The sequence below is a fragment of the Pipistrellus hanaki genome (assembly GCF_964339955.1).
Source record: "Pipistrellus hanaki genome assembly, chromosome: 1".
Taxonomy (NCBI): domain Eukaryota; kingdom Metazoa; phylum Chordata; class Mammalia; order Chiroptera; family Vespertilionidae; genus Pipistrellus; species Pipistrellus hanaki.
Window position 1 is genome coordinate 194,958,929 of NC_140503.1, and position 11,671 is coordinate 194,970,599.

At 33.8% G+C, this 11,671-nt stretch overlaps 1 pseudogene across 1 annotated transcript; it reads right to left on the reverse strand.

Annotated features, from left to right (window-relative positions):
* Positions 1–6,958: 6,958 nt before the first annotated feature.
* LOC311621388 (mitotic spindle assembly checkpoint protein MAD2A-like) lies at positions 6,959–7,627 on the reverse strand (annotated as a pseudogene). Its single transcript has one exon. The product of its transcript is annotated as a mitotic spindle assembly checkpoint protein MAD2A-like (transcript).
* Positions 7,628–11,671: the final 4,044 nt, after the last annotated feature.

The following is an 11,671-nucleotide window of genomic DNA, read 5'->3' on the forward strand; positions in this document are numbered from 1 at the left end:
AACTGATTGACTATCTGACCTCTGGTGGTCAGTGTATGTCAGAGCGAGCAGTTGAGTGACCTTAGCATATTATTAGCATATAATGCTTTGATTGGTTGAATGGCCAACTGGATGACTGGACACTTAGCATACTAGGTTTTTATTACATAGGATTATTATATTATTTTCTATACAAACAAATATAAATCTATTTTTGCCCCATCCTATATGTATCATTTATCTTTTAATGCCACATCTATTAAATCTCTTACCCAAAACTGAAGTTGTTAAAATTGAACTAGTTTTGTAATTGGTATAATTTATGATCTGCTCTTTATTGTCAGAATATAAATGGGAAGCAGAGTTTGAAAATTGTTTTCAATTCCATGTGTTATATATTTTTTCTCTTTGTCAGCCTCTACCAGAATCAGTACATTTTTCCCCAATATTTATTGAACTCACATGGCTTGATATGAAATATTTAAAAAACTGAAGACTTCAGAAATAATAAGATGATAAATCTACTTATCTTCAAGAAGTAGTATAGAACAAGGAGTGGAGATCATGAAACTAATAGAATAAAGTGCAACAGATCAGGATAGAAGCAAGCAACAGTAGCAAGAAGACAAAGACATTTCTTTGGAAACACTAGCAAGAACTCACCATGGTATGACTATCCATTGAGGTCATGATGAACAATCAGAATTTACTAGATCTTTTATGAAAACAAAGTAGTCAGGAATGCTTTATAAAATAGAAGTGGGTTACAAAAGAATGAGAGCAGTCAACTAAATTAAAAGGGATTTTGAGTACAAATTCTGTATACCCAAATTAATATCTTCTGTTACAGTATTCAGTTTTATGACAAAACTAACTATAATAAGGAATGGTAAGGAATAGGCCTGGCCCCAAATCTCCTCTCCTGTAGATTCTCCTCTACATGCTGATTAGCTGGGAGTGCTAGAAAAGAAAAGGAGGTTTCCTATTGCGAGCATTGTGCCCTATAGGAGCAGAATGTCCTAGTGATTTCTTTTGATCATTTTAACTTGAATCTCAGAATATAGCAGCAATTCAGCAAGACCATAAAGTTAGCACTGTTAGTATTGTATCATTTTTCTTCCTATGCCAGCCATATCATTAAAAATGCTTTAATAATTCTGGGGCTGATTCTGAGATGATTTATTATGGAAGCCTTTAATTAATTGCCTTGATATATGGACAGTATAATAATACAAAATTACTGAATATGGTAAATTTTACAAAACTGCAACATGATACATTTCAGCAAGTAGTAAAATAAATGAATGCTCAACAATTTAAAAGAAAAGTTAAATTCACTCAATATAGAAGTTTCTTCACTGTCTCCTTTCGATAGCTCTTTACAAACAGGAATTATTAATTTTAGGATATTGTGCACTCCTATTATTTTCAATGTAGAATCTCACTTGCTAATCTGAATCCTTTTTATTTGAATTTCATACTCTGAATTGCAGCAATAACACTAATGCTTTTAAGTCCTCATTGGTAAAATTACCTTCAATGAACTTATAATTAGTGAACTAGTGTATAAAATACTGATATTGGTGACATTTAATATAAAGACTAACACAAAAAGGTAAGAATACAACATGAATCAGACAAAATACAGTATTATGTACTCAGAATCAAGTGTGTTATAAAACAAAAACTTTATTTCTTTATTTTTCCCTTTTCAATAGCTTTCTTTTTTTGTCAATAACAGCATTAATAAAACTTGTTAGTGAGTGCTTATTGCCAGATTTTACTGTAAGTCAGAAATCCAGTGTTAGATAAACAAGACATGAGGAATTAGGGAGCAAAACCTAAACTCATAATCCTCAGTTTTCACATGTTGACATACAATTCAAGTGATATATTTGTCTCAAGTTATGATCTAAAATATAATAAGAAATTGTTATCCTGATCCTAAAAATAAAAACAAGCCAGATAAGCTATACATTCATAATTGCTGTTGTTTTCTTTTTTCGGCGTGTATTCTTTTTTTGTGAATTTAGGATGTAGCTGAAGTGTGTGTGTGTGAGTGTGTGTGTGTGTGTGTGTGAAATCTAAAATGGCATGATATATGGTAACATCAAAACATATGAAATATTTTGTGATAAATTTTACAATATATATGCAAAATGTGTATGTTTAAAATTATAACATAGTGAAGTGAGAAGAGAAGAAAAGCTAAATAAATTGATGAGATATGGCTTGTTATGGCCACAAAATCAATATTTTTAAAGATTCTAATTCTCTCTCTTAATATTTTCAATTATCTCCAAATTGATCTATAGATTCAATCAAATTCTAACAACCTTTTTGTAGCAATTGCCAAAATCATTCTAAAATTTCTATCACAAACAAAAAAAATAGACTAGCCAACAAATAATTTTGAAAATGAGAAATAAATTTGGAGTACTAAAAGTACCAGATTTTAAGGTTTTCTATAAAAAGTTCAATATTCAAGAGTAAAATATGCTGAAAAAGAGATCAATAAATGGAATAGAGAGTTTAAAAAAACAAACCGCATTTTTATGGCTAGCTAATGGGGAATGTTTTCAACATACAGGTTGAATGTCACAACTAACTATAATAAGCAATGGTAAAGAACATGCTTGTCCAAAAACATCCCTTATATCATATCACATACAAGAAAAGATAATAGCCCTAGCTGTTTTGGCTCAATGGGTAGAGCATCAGCCAATGAACTAAAGGGATCTAGGTTTGATTCTGGTCAAGGGCACATGCCTACATTGTGGGCTTGATCCACAGTAGGGGGAGTGCAGGAGGCAGCCAATTAATGATTCTCACCATTGGTGTTTCTATCTCTCTTTCTCCCTCCCTTCCTCTCTGAAATCAATAAAAAAATATTAAAATAAATAAATAAATAAATAAATAAATAAATAAATAGATAATGGACCTAAAACCATCAAAAGTCTAGAAGAAAACATAGGGAGCAAACTTCTGTGAACTTGAGTTAGGAAAGTGTTTCTTAGAATAAAAAAGCACTAATAATATAATAAAAATCATTAAATGAACTTACTTCAAAATTAAAATCTCTTGTTCAAAAGATAATATAAAGAGAATTGAAGGACAAGTCACAGACTACAAGAATTTTTTCAAAATATATATATCTGATTAAAAAAATTATGTTCTAAATATATAACATTTGAGACATAATAATAGAAAATGATTTTAAATGGGCAAGAGATTTGAGTAGACACTTCATTAAATATATTCAGAGAACAAATGATCTTATAAACAAACTAAAGGCTCAGTGAATAGATTTCAGTGGGATCCCTCAGCCTGGCCTGCACTTTCTGGCAATCAGGGACCCCTCAGGAGAGTTGAACTGCCAGTTTCAGTCCAGTCCCTGCAGGCCAGGCTGAGGGACCCCACTGGTGCATGAATCCATGGATTAGGCCTCTAGTATGCATATACAATTTTTTGTTAATTTCTTCCCAACCTCCCGATCACTCCTTCCCCCTGAGATTCATCAGCCTGTTCCAAGTTGCCATGCCTATGCATTGAACATCTGCCCCCTGGTGGTCAGTGAACATCATAGTTACTGGTCAAACAGTCTAACAGTTGCTTAGGCTTTTATATATATGGATATATAGATGTTTGACATGATTAGCAATTAGAAAATACAAATTAATTTTCATATTAATGAATGAATATCCATACATAAACAATACAATTCACAACAATGTATTGCATGAAATACACAATTAATATGTGGATTAATTCATGATTAACCCATAATGATATACTATTACACTTGGACTAGAATGGCAAAGAATGAAACAAAACTAGCACTGGCATTGACGCTGACTGCTATATGCTGGTGAGGATGCAGAGCTACTTGCATTTTTTGATATTTCATATAAAAATATAAGATGAACAATCACTTTGGAAAGCAATTGATAGTTCCTTATAAAATCCAACATATATGATTATCCAACAACTCAGTAAACCTCCCCCTAGCTAAATTTGGGAGAAATGAAAACTCGTGCTCTTCCAAATACTTGTACATAAATGTGTATAACAGCTTTATTCATATTTACTACAAAAATCCAAATCGATCTACACATATACTATGAATGTAACATCAAGAAACTGTAGTACATTTATTACTGTTAACAAATGTAAAAACATGGAAAAGTCTCAAAAGCTTTTTACTAAATTTAAAGAAAGCCAGACACAACTTCCTGCACACTTATGGGGACTATGCTAGGGTCCCCAGATGGTCAAGGACAATGGGAGCACAGAGGCCTTGTTATCAATACACCAGAATGTGTAAAGGCCACTCTGGGCATGAGCCTAATCAGAAAGTCCACGGACTCTGAGTCTGGAAATCCTAATCTGGACAAGATACTATTAGTGGCTGCAAGGACACATAGTACACTGTGTCCTTTAGTAAGTTGGCACGAATCCATCTTTGCCGAAATAGTATAAAAGTTGGCTACTGACCAGTCTAGTCAGCTAAGGCTGGAGTGTGTGAATAATCCAGCTGGAGAGAGCAGGTGGGCAGGAGAGAAAAGAGAAGCTGCTGAGCTGGAGAGCTCAGGTACTGCTACACTGTGAGGCAGTGAGTCTAGGAGGCAGTGTGTGGCTGCTCAAATAATAACTGTGGGTACAGAGACTCATGATGCTTTATTGGAAAGATATGTCTGGCTGTCTGCCTGTATGGAATTTGCTGTGAAGGCTGTTCTTGTCTGATGGCTATATGGCCACTGGCTTCAGCAATAAAGACCCATTTATAATAATTAAAACATAATATGCTAATTAGACTGGGCAGCCGAACAACCTTCTGGATGTTATTCTGGATGAGGCTGTGGCTCTGGGTGCCAGGGCAGAGGCAGTTAGTGGTTATTAGGTAGGCAGGTGAGCAGTTAGGGGTGATCAGGCAGGCAGGCAAGTGGTTAGGGGTGATAAGGCAGGCAGACGGAGCGTTTAGGGGTGATCAAGCAGGCAGGCAGTGTGGTTAGGGGCAATGAGGCAGTCAGGCAGGTAGACATGCTTTTAGGAGCCAGAAATCCTGGATTGTGAGAAGATGCAGACCAGGCTGAGGAACCCCTTAACTCCCGTGCAAAATTTCATGCACTGGGCCTCTAGTTCTTATATATTCACAACCTCTCATGGCTTTTTTGTCTAAGACCCAGAGGCCTAGAATGTCCAACCCCAGTCAGAGGGGCTTGGACCCAACACCTGTTAATAGTGAGCAGAGGATAAAGGAGGAACTTGGAGTAAGTTCTCAACAGTTAGTACAGTGGGCAGAATTCAAGCAGGCACCAGCCCTGTGTAGTCAAATGGGAGAATTTAGAAGAATACATGGACTCAGAGCCAGTCATACCAGCAGAGCTATGTGGTACTCTTCCTGCTGTCTCCGACAGAACTATATAGTTCAATTTACTGGACATTCTAGAAAAAGGCAAAACTATAGGTGCAGAAATTAGAAAAAAAATCTATAAAATATCCTCATATACCTGGAAATGTTAAATGTTCTATCAAATGAAGAAAAGGAGGATGGCACATCAACAAAAGATATAAACTATCTGCCTTACAAGAAAAAAAAACAAACCACTAATTATTTCTTCAGTTTTAGAAGAAATAGCTTATATTTAACCAAGTAAAGAAATTATTGCAGAAATAATTTAAGAAAATAATTGAATTTACCTTTCACCTTTGTTGAGAACCGCCTAAATAAAGTAACATATATTTTTAGGATTAGATCATTACAACTTTGCATGGCCATTATGCAATCTACTACAGGCATATTGTACATAGCAGGGACAACTGGAACTATAGTAATGGAAGAAATTACAATGAGAAAATTCATAAATAAAGGGAAAAGGGAGCAAAATCACTGTCTCAGTTGTCCCTAAATTACATGGGTAAGCAGAAGATAAACAAATAGTAGACATTGAGCATACAAGGAGAGATGAAAGGAAAAAAGGACAGAAAAAGAAGATTGCAAAATGGAGCCCAAGGGAGTAGAAAGAATAAAGGGAGGAAAAATAAAGAAAAGCATGGCTTGAGTAAGCTAAAAATTTAATATTAAAATACAAAAGGCTTAATATTTGTCGATCTTAATTAAATGGTTGCACATACTAATTGTAATCCTAAATCAATTCCATAGTCATCTAACCTGATATTCAGTTTGTACAGATTGGCCACTAGAATGCTGTGACTGTCAACTCTGAAGTGTGAGGCAATGTTAAAGTCAATTTTTTAATTTATGAAGTATTTCACAATTGTAAGGCATTATAGTTAATAGCATCAAGGGGATTCCTCCCCAAACTAATCATCTTTACTAAGTAGATGCTAATTCAATTGTTTGTTTTTAACATGCACATTTAAGTTTATTATTATCACTTAAAGCTTGACTTTATAAAACACAAATGACATTTTAAAGAATTCTATATCACCGGAATTTAAACAGTAGAAATAGTGATAGCTTTGCAAGTATAAATTATATACATCAAAAAAAATAATTGGATTTTTTTTTCAATACGGAAACTATACAAAGAAAATAAATGGCAAAAGTCCCTAATAGAATATTTTGTTATTGTGTAGTATCTGTTATGTTAGGACCAAAACAAAGATTCTGAATATTCAGACTTGTTTACTGTGTTTCATATTTACCTTTATTCTGAGTCAAGCTACTTAAGCAAAAAGTCTGATTCAAGAAGGCATTTAGGTTTATAACAAACAACTTTTCCACCCTCAGTTACCATCTTCAAAAGAATTGACATTACAATGCTGATGTGATCTGCTAGTTCCCTTTTGAACCACGTGCAAAACATTATGATAAACCCTATGAAAAGTCAAACAGATACCAAAAGATGGAATAATTATGTACAACTCAGTAAAATAGAATATTAAGTTTTTCCCATATAAAAATTAATCAGTGAAATACAGCATGAACCACAGCTGACTTGGTTTCAGGAAGCACTCATTTGTTAATTTCATTATTGTTCTTGTCCCAACCACAGTCAAGGACAAGATTTTGTTGGCCACCTTCCTGTTTACTTTGTGGATTATAATAGTGAAGGAACACAGACAAACTTGTTCAGAATTGGTAATGAACTATGCTCTTGGACTCTTATCACTTTTTCAGGTGCAATCAAATCTTTGTCTGCATAGATCAGCAGATCACATGAACAGGAAAGTTCTAGCTGTGACAGGAATGTCACTGTCGCTGTGTTCTGCCTGATCGCCCAGCGGACTTCATCTTGTCTAGCTTCCTGATATTTTTCTCTGAGTGTACTGTCATCTTTGGCGGCCTTGTCATACTCAATAGCAAATTTCCATCTTTCGAGGACCTCACCATGTTCAGTATTCGAGATGACTACAAACGATTTCCGAACTGAGCACTTGAATAAGCAATCTTTTAGTTGTTCCACCACATTGCTTGGGTATTTTAAGAGCTCAGGATCAGTAGTTACAAGAAAGGTGACTCCATATTTCTGCACTTGAGCAAAAGTTTCAGATGGATAAATGTCACCCTGATATAAAATAAGAAGAACTCAGGCACAATTTTGGCACTCCCAAGCAGGGGGATGCCCTGCTCCTTGGAAAGCTGCCTGGCCAGGGCCAGGCCCACAGCAGCAACCACATCCATAGCACACAGCAACTGCACATGGCCACCACAGGGATAACCTCAGCTGTTTTTAAATGGCTGAGGATGCAAATATGTAATATGTCAGCATGCAAATATAAGTAAATATGGAAATGATATAACTTCTTAAATTATTATTAAAAGACTATATACTGTTTAAATCTTGGTTAATTATGGCAAAGACATGGATCTACATTTTAGGGAAGGCTCTCTATAAAGATTGGTAATATTCCAGTCTTTATTCCTAACTCCATAGCTGTCATTTCTCAAGATGCTCAATTATTTTACATATTTGGTTTCATTTCCTGTATGCCACCACTTGTAGAAATGTGCTTACTGAATGTACCGTATACATCTGTATGCATTTGTACATGGTTCTGTCTTAAAAATCACTCTTGCATTTTGCAAAGTAACCTTCCTGCCCTGATATTTTGAAGTTTGATTCTAAAATAAAGTGAAAATTTACTTGAAATAGTCCGGCGAGCATGGTTTAATGGTTGAGCATCAACCTATGAATCAGGAGGTCAGGGCTCAATTCCTGTGTGCAGGAGGCAGCCAATCAATGATATTCTCTCTCTCTCTCTCTCTCTCTCTCTCTCTCTCTCTCTCTCTCTCTCTCTCTCTCTCTCCCAATTCCTCTCTGAAATCAACAAAATATATATTTAAAAATCTACTTGAAATGATCAATGTATGAGATAACTGGGACATTTAAATAATTACTAGACAAATGAAGATAATAAGAATTCATTGTTTACTTTCACTTAGGTATCATAACAGTATTATAGCTATGTTTTTAAAATGCCAATATATTTTAGAGATATAGTAAAATGTTAAAATAAAACTATATGATGTGTGGAATGTTTCAGATTAATACAAAGGGGTAGAAGTGTTGGTTTATTAGAGATAGATGAAACAACATTGATCATGAGATGAGAATTATTGAAATTGAATGATGCAATATTGGCATACTTATGCATATTAAATTTTGTACTTACCTATATTAAATTTTTAAATGACATAAAATATGTGCTTTGAAATAAGATTCAAGTATTATAATCTCAGGTCAATATCTCAGAAGTTGTGTGCCTTGAGCAAGTTGATTACCTCTCTATTTTTTACTATACATCAATAAAATAGGAATAATAGTACTCAGACCACATAATTGTTATTAAGATTAAAGTTGCTTATGTTTGTAGGGCACTTAGCATATTATGAAGCAATAAATGTTAACTACAGTTTATATTTACACAATGTTATTCATAGGCTTTGGTGAGTAAGTTTAGGAAGCTAAAAAGGCATTTATTATTATTAATTTTTGCATGGAAAAGTGGTTTATGAATTCAAGCACAAATTAAGTGGAAGGCATAGTTTATTTACAACTTTGGAATTGCTAGAATCATAGTAACTAAAAATGAGTAGTTTCGATTTTCCCACCTCAGTTGAAACCCTGATGGATTGAGGCTTTTATGATTATCCAAAGGCAAAAATAAATAAGTCCCTTAGCAGGATAGTTATTTTAAACTTAAATTATGATCTAATAAAACTCATATTCAAGTGAATGTTTTAAAAAGACAGTGATACAAATAAATTTGTATTCCATATACATCTAGGGGATTTATAAAATTTAATATACCTAATATTTTCTCTCTCTCTCTCTCTCTCTCTCTCTCTCTCTCTCTCTCTCTCTCTCTTTCTTTCTCTCCCTCTCTCTTTGACATGCAGAATCAACAGGGTCTATGAATAATCCACAATGGAAGGATTAATGCTGTGATAGGCCTATTGATAACATATGCATTGATATAACTTTGTATATGAGGATCAAGAAAAAATGAGTATTATTTATGAGTCTATTGATTAGATATCATTGAGAAGGTAACATCTGGATTGAGCTTTGAAAGATGAATATTCATAGAGTACAGGGAAGAAGGATCCAAAAAGATATGGAAACACAAAGACATCAATCCTTAAATTACATGATTTGTTCCTAACATGGCAAGTGGACTGTTGCTCCTAGGGCTGGGGAAGCATGAGGAAAAATTAGAGAAGATAAAAAGGAATATACGTCCTGGACAGATTATAAAGAACTTTGTGTGTCTGATGAGTTATAATGACTTTAGAGTCTTTGAAGGATTTTACGCATAAGAATTTCAGAATCATTTGCATACCTCCTCACTCTTGTGCATAGTGGCTCACATCCTAGGTGTTACGATATTTGTGGCATTACACTGCAATTGTATATTCACATTTAATGATTAAATAAGTTTGTTTTCTCATGTGTAAAATAGCAATTAAAAATGTTGTTTCTTTTCCCTCTCATTAAATAAACACATTTTGATGGCCATCTATTCAAATAGTTATATAAATGCAAGATTTCCATTAAACTGTTATTTATAGCTGTGATAGATAATTTCCAACCCTTATGTAATTTCTAAGCAGAATTTATTCCTGAAAATATCTCTAAACAACACCTTCCTTATGATCATCTAATCCTTTTCTCCCAGTGAACTTGTCATACCTTCTCAGGCTGCTTCTTTGTCATCTTTATCTGCTACCACCTTTAAATGATGGTGTTATTTTCTATAGGATACAATATCTGATGCTCTTCTGTTTCCTGTCTAGAATTACTGTGTGAGCTTCCTAATCACAGTCCATGCATTTTATAATTGTCCAAACATAAGCCCGTGACTCTACATCCTATCTTCTATCAAAACTATATTCCAATGTTCAGAATCATCACAATGTTCAAGTGTAGTTCCCCCAAATTAATTGCTATGTTTTCCCTAAAATTTGCAATTTCGTCTTGACTTCTCCATTTTGGTAAACAATATCCCTGTTTGTAAAGTTACTCAAGCAAGAGGCTGAGAAGTGCACATCCCTGACTTCTGGCCTCAATGCTTTTCATGTCTAATGCCTACTGGATCACAGTTTTACATGTACCTCATATTGGTCTCTTTTCTATATTTACCCAGTCTCCATTCCAGGCCCATATATTTTCCTGTCTGGATATAATAGCTTCTCAACTGATCACTCTGAATTCATTCTTAACCTTTTCCAAAATGCTCACCGAGGCTCAGTGTTGTGTTTTTTTGTGTTTTTGTTTTTTGTTTCTGTTGTTTTTTGTTTTTAATTGCACATCTGTCAATTGCCTCTCTTATAATCCTTTCTTAGCTTCCAATCACTTTCAGAATAAAACAATATTTCCAATCATTTTATAATCAAATTCCCAAATGTCCTTAATACAATTGAGTTAATTAAGTAGGACACATTTGTCCTTTGGTAATGTACCCAGCCTTTTTAGATTACCATGCCTTTGCTCACACTATTCTATTGCCTAGAAAATTATTTTTGATCTCCTCTTAGAAAATTCCTACTTTTATGTGCCCTTCCAGGAGCATGTGCTCACTGTTATCCAATGATGTAAGTTATCTCTATGTTTTCCTTCTCTGTCCCCTATAAATGCTATCCTAATACTATGACTTTTAATTTTGATTCCCTTCTGCTTTCTCATACAAGACTAGAGGTAAAAATCTTCTTCATTCATTTTAAAATACTCTTTATCTTAAAAAGTGCTCAATTTAAAATTAATCTGTGTTATATATGTAGAACTAAAATTCATTACAATATGGTTAGTAAAAGAGATATTTCTATTGTTAATGTTATTCAACCATGGTTCAGAATTCTTATATGGTGTTTATAAGATCAAACCATATGTTGTAGTGTTTAGATTCAAATTCTTGTATTCTATATCTTAGCCTGGTAAACCTGCCATTATCCTCATGTTTTGTTCTCTAAAAATTTGTAAAATGGTTTCTCTTTTATTTATTTATTTTTGTATGCATCATTATTCACACTAATGACTGCCTTTTTAAATTTATTTTACTCTTAGTTGAAATAACAAGGCCAAGGTATCTAAAAATCTAATGCTTTTCTTTAGATTGCAGAGTTTAGTCACTTATATATACTCTAAAACTATAAATGAGTTTGGATATCAAACAACACTGCTTTTGAAAATTGAAGAATAATGTTTTATTCAAAATGTGAAGTCAA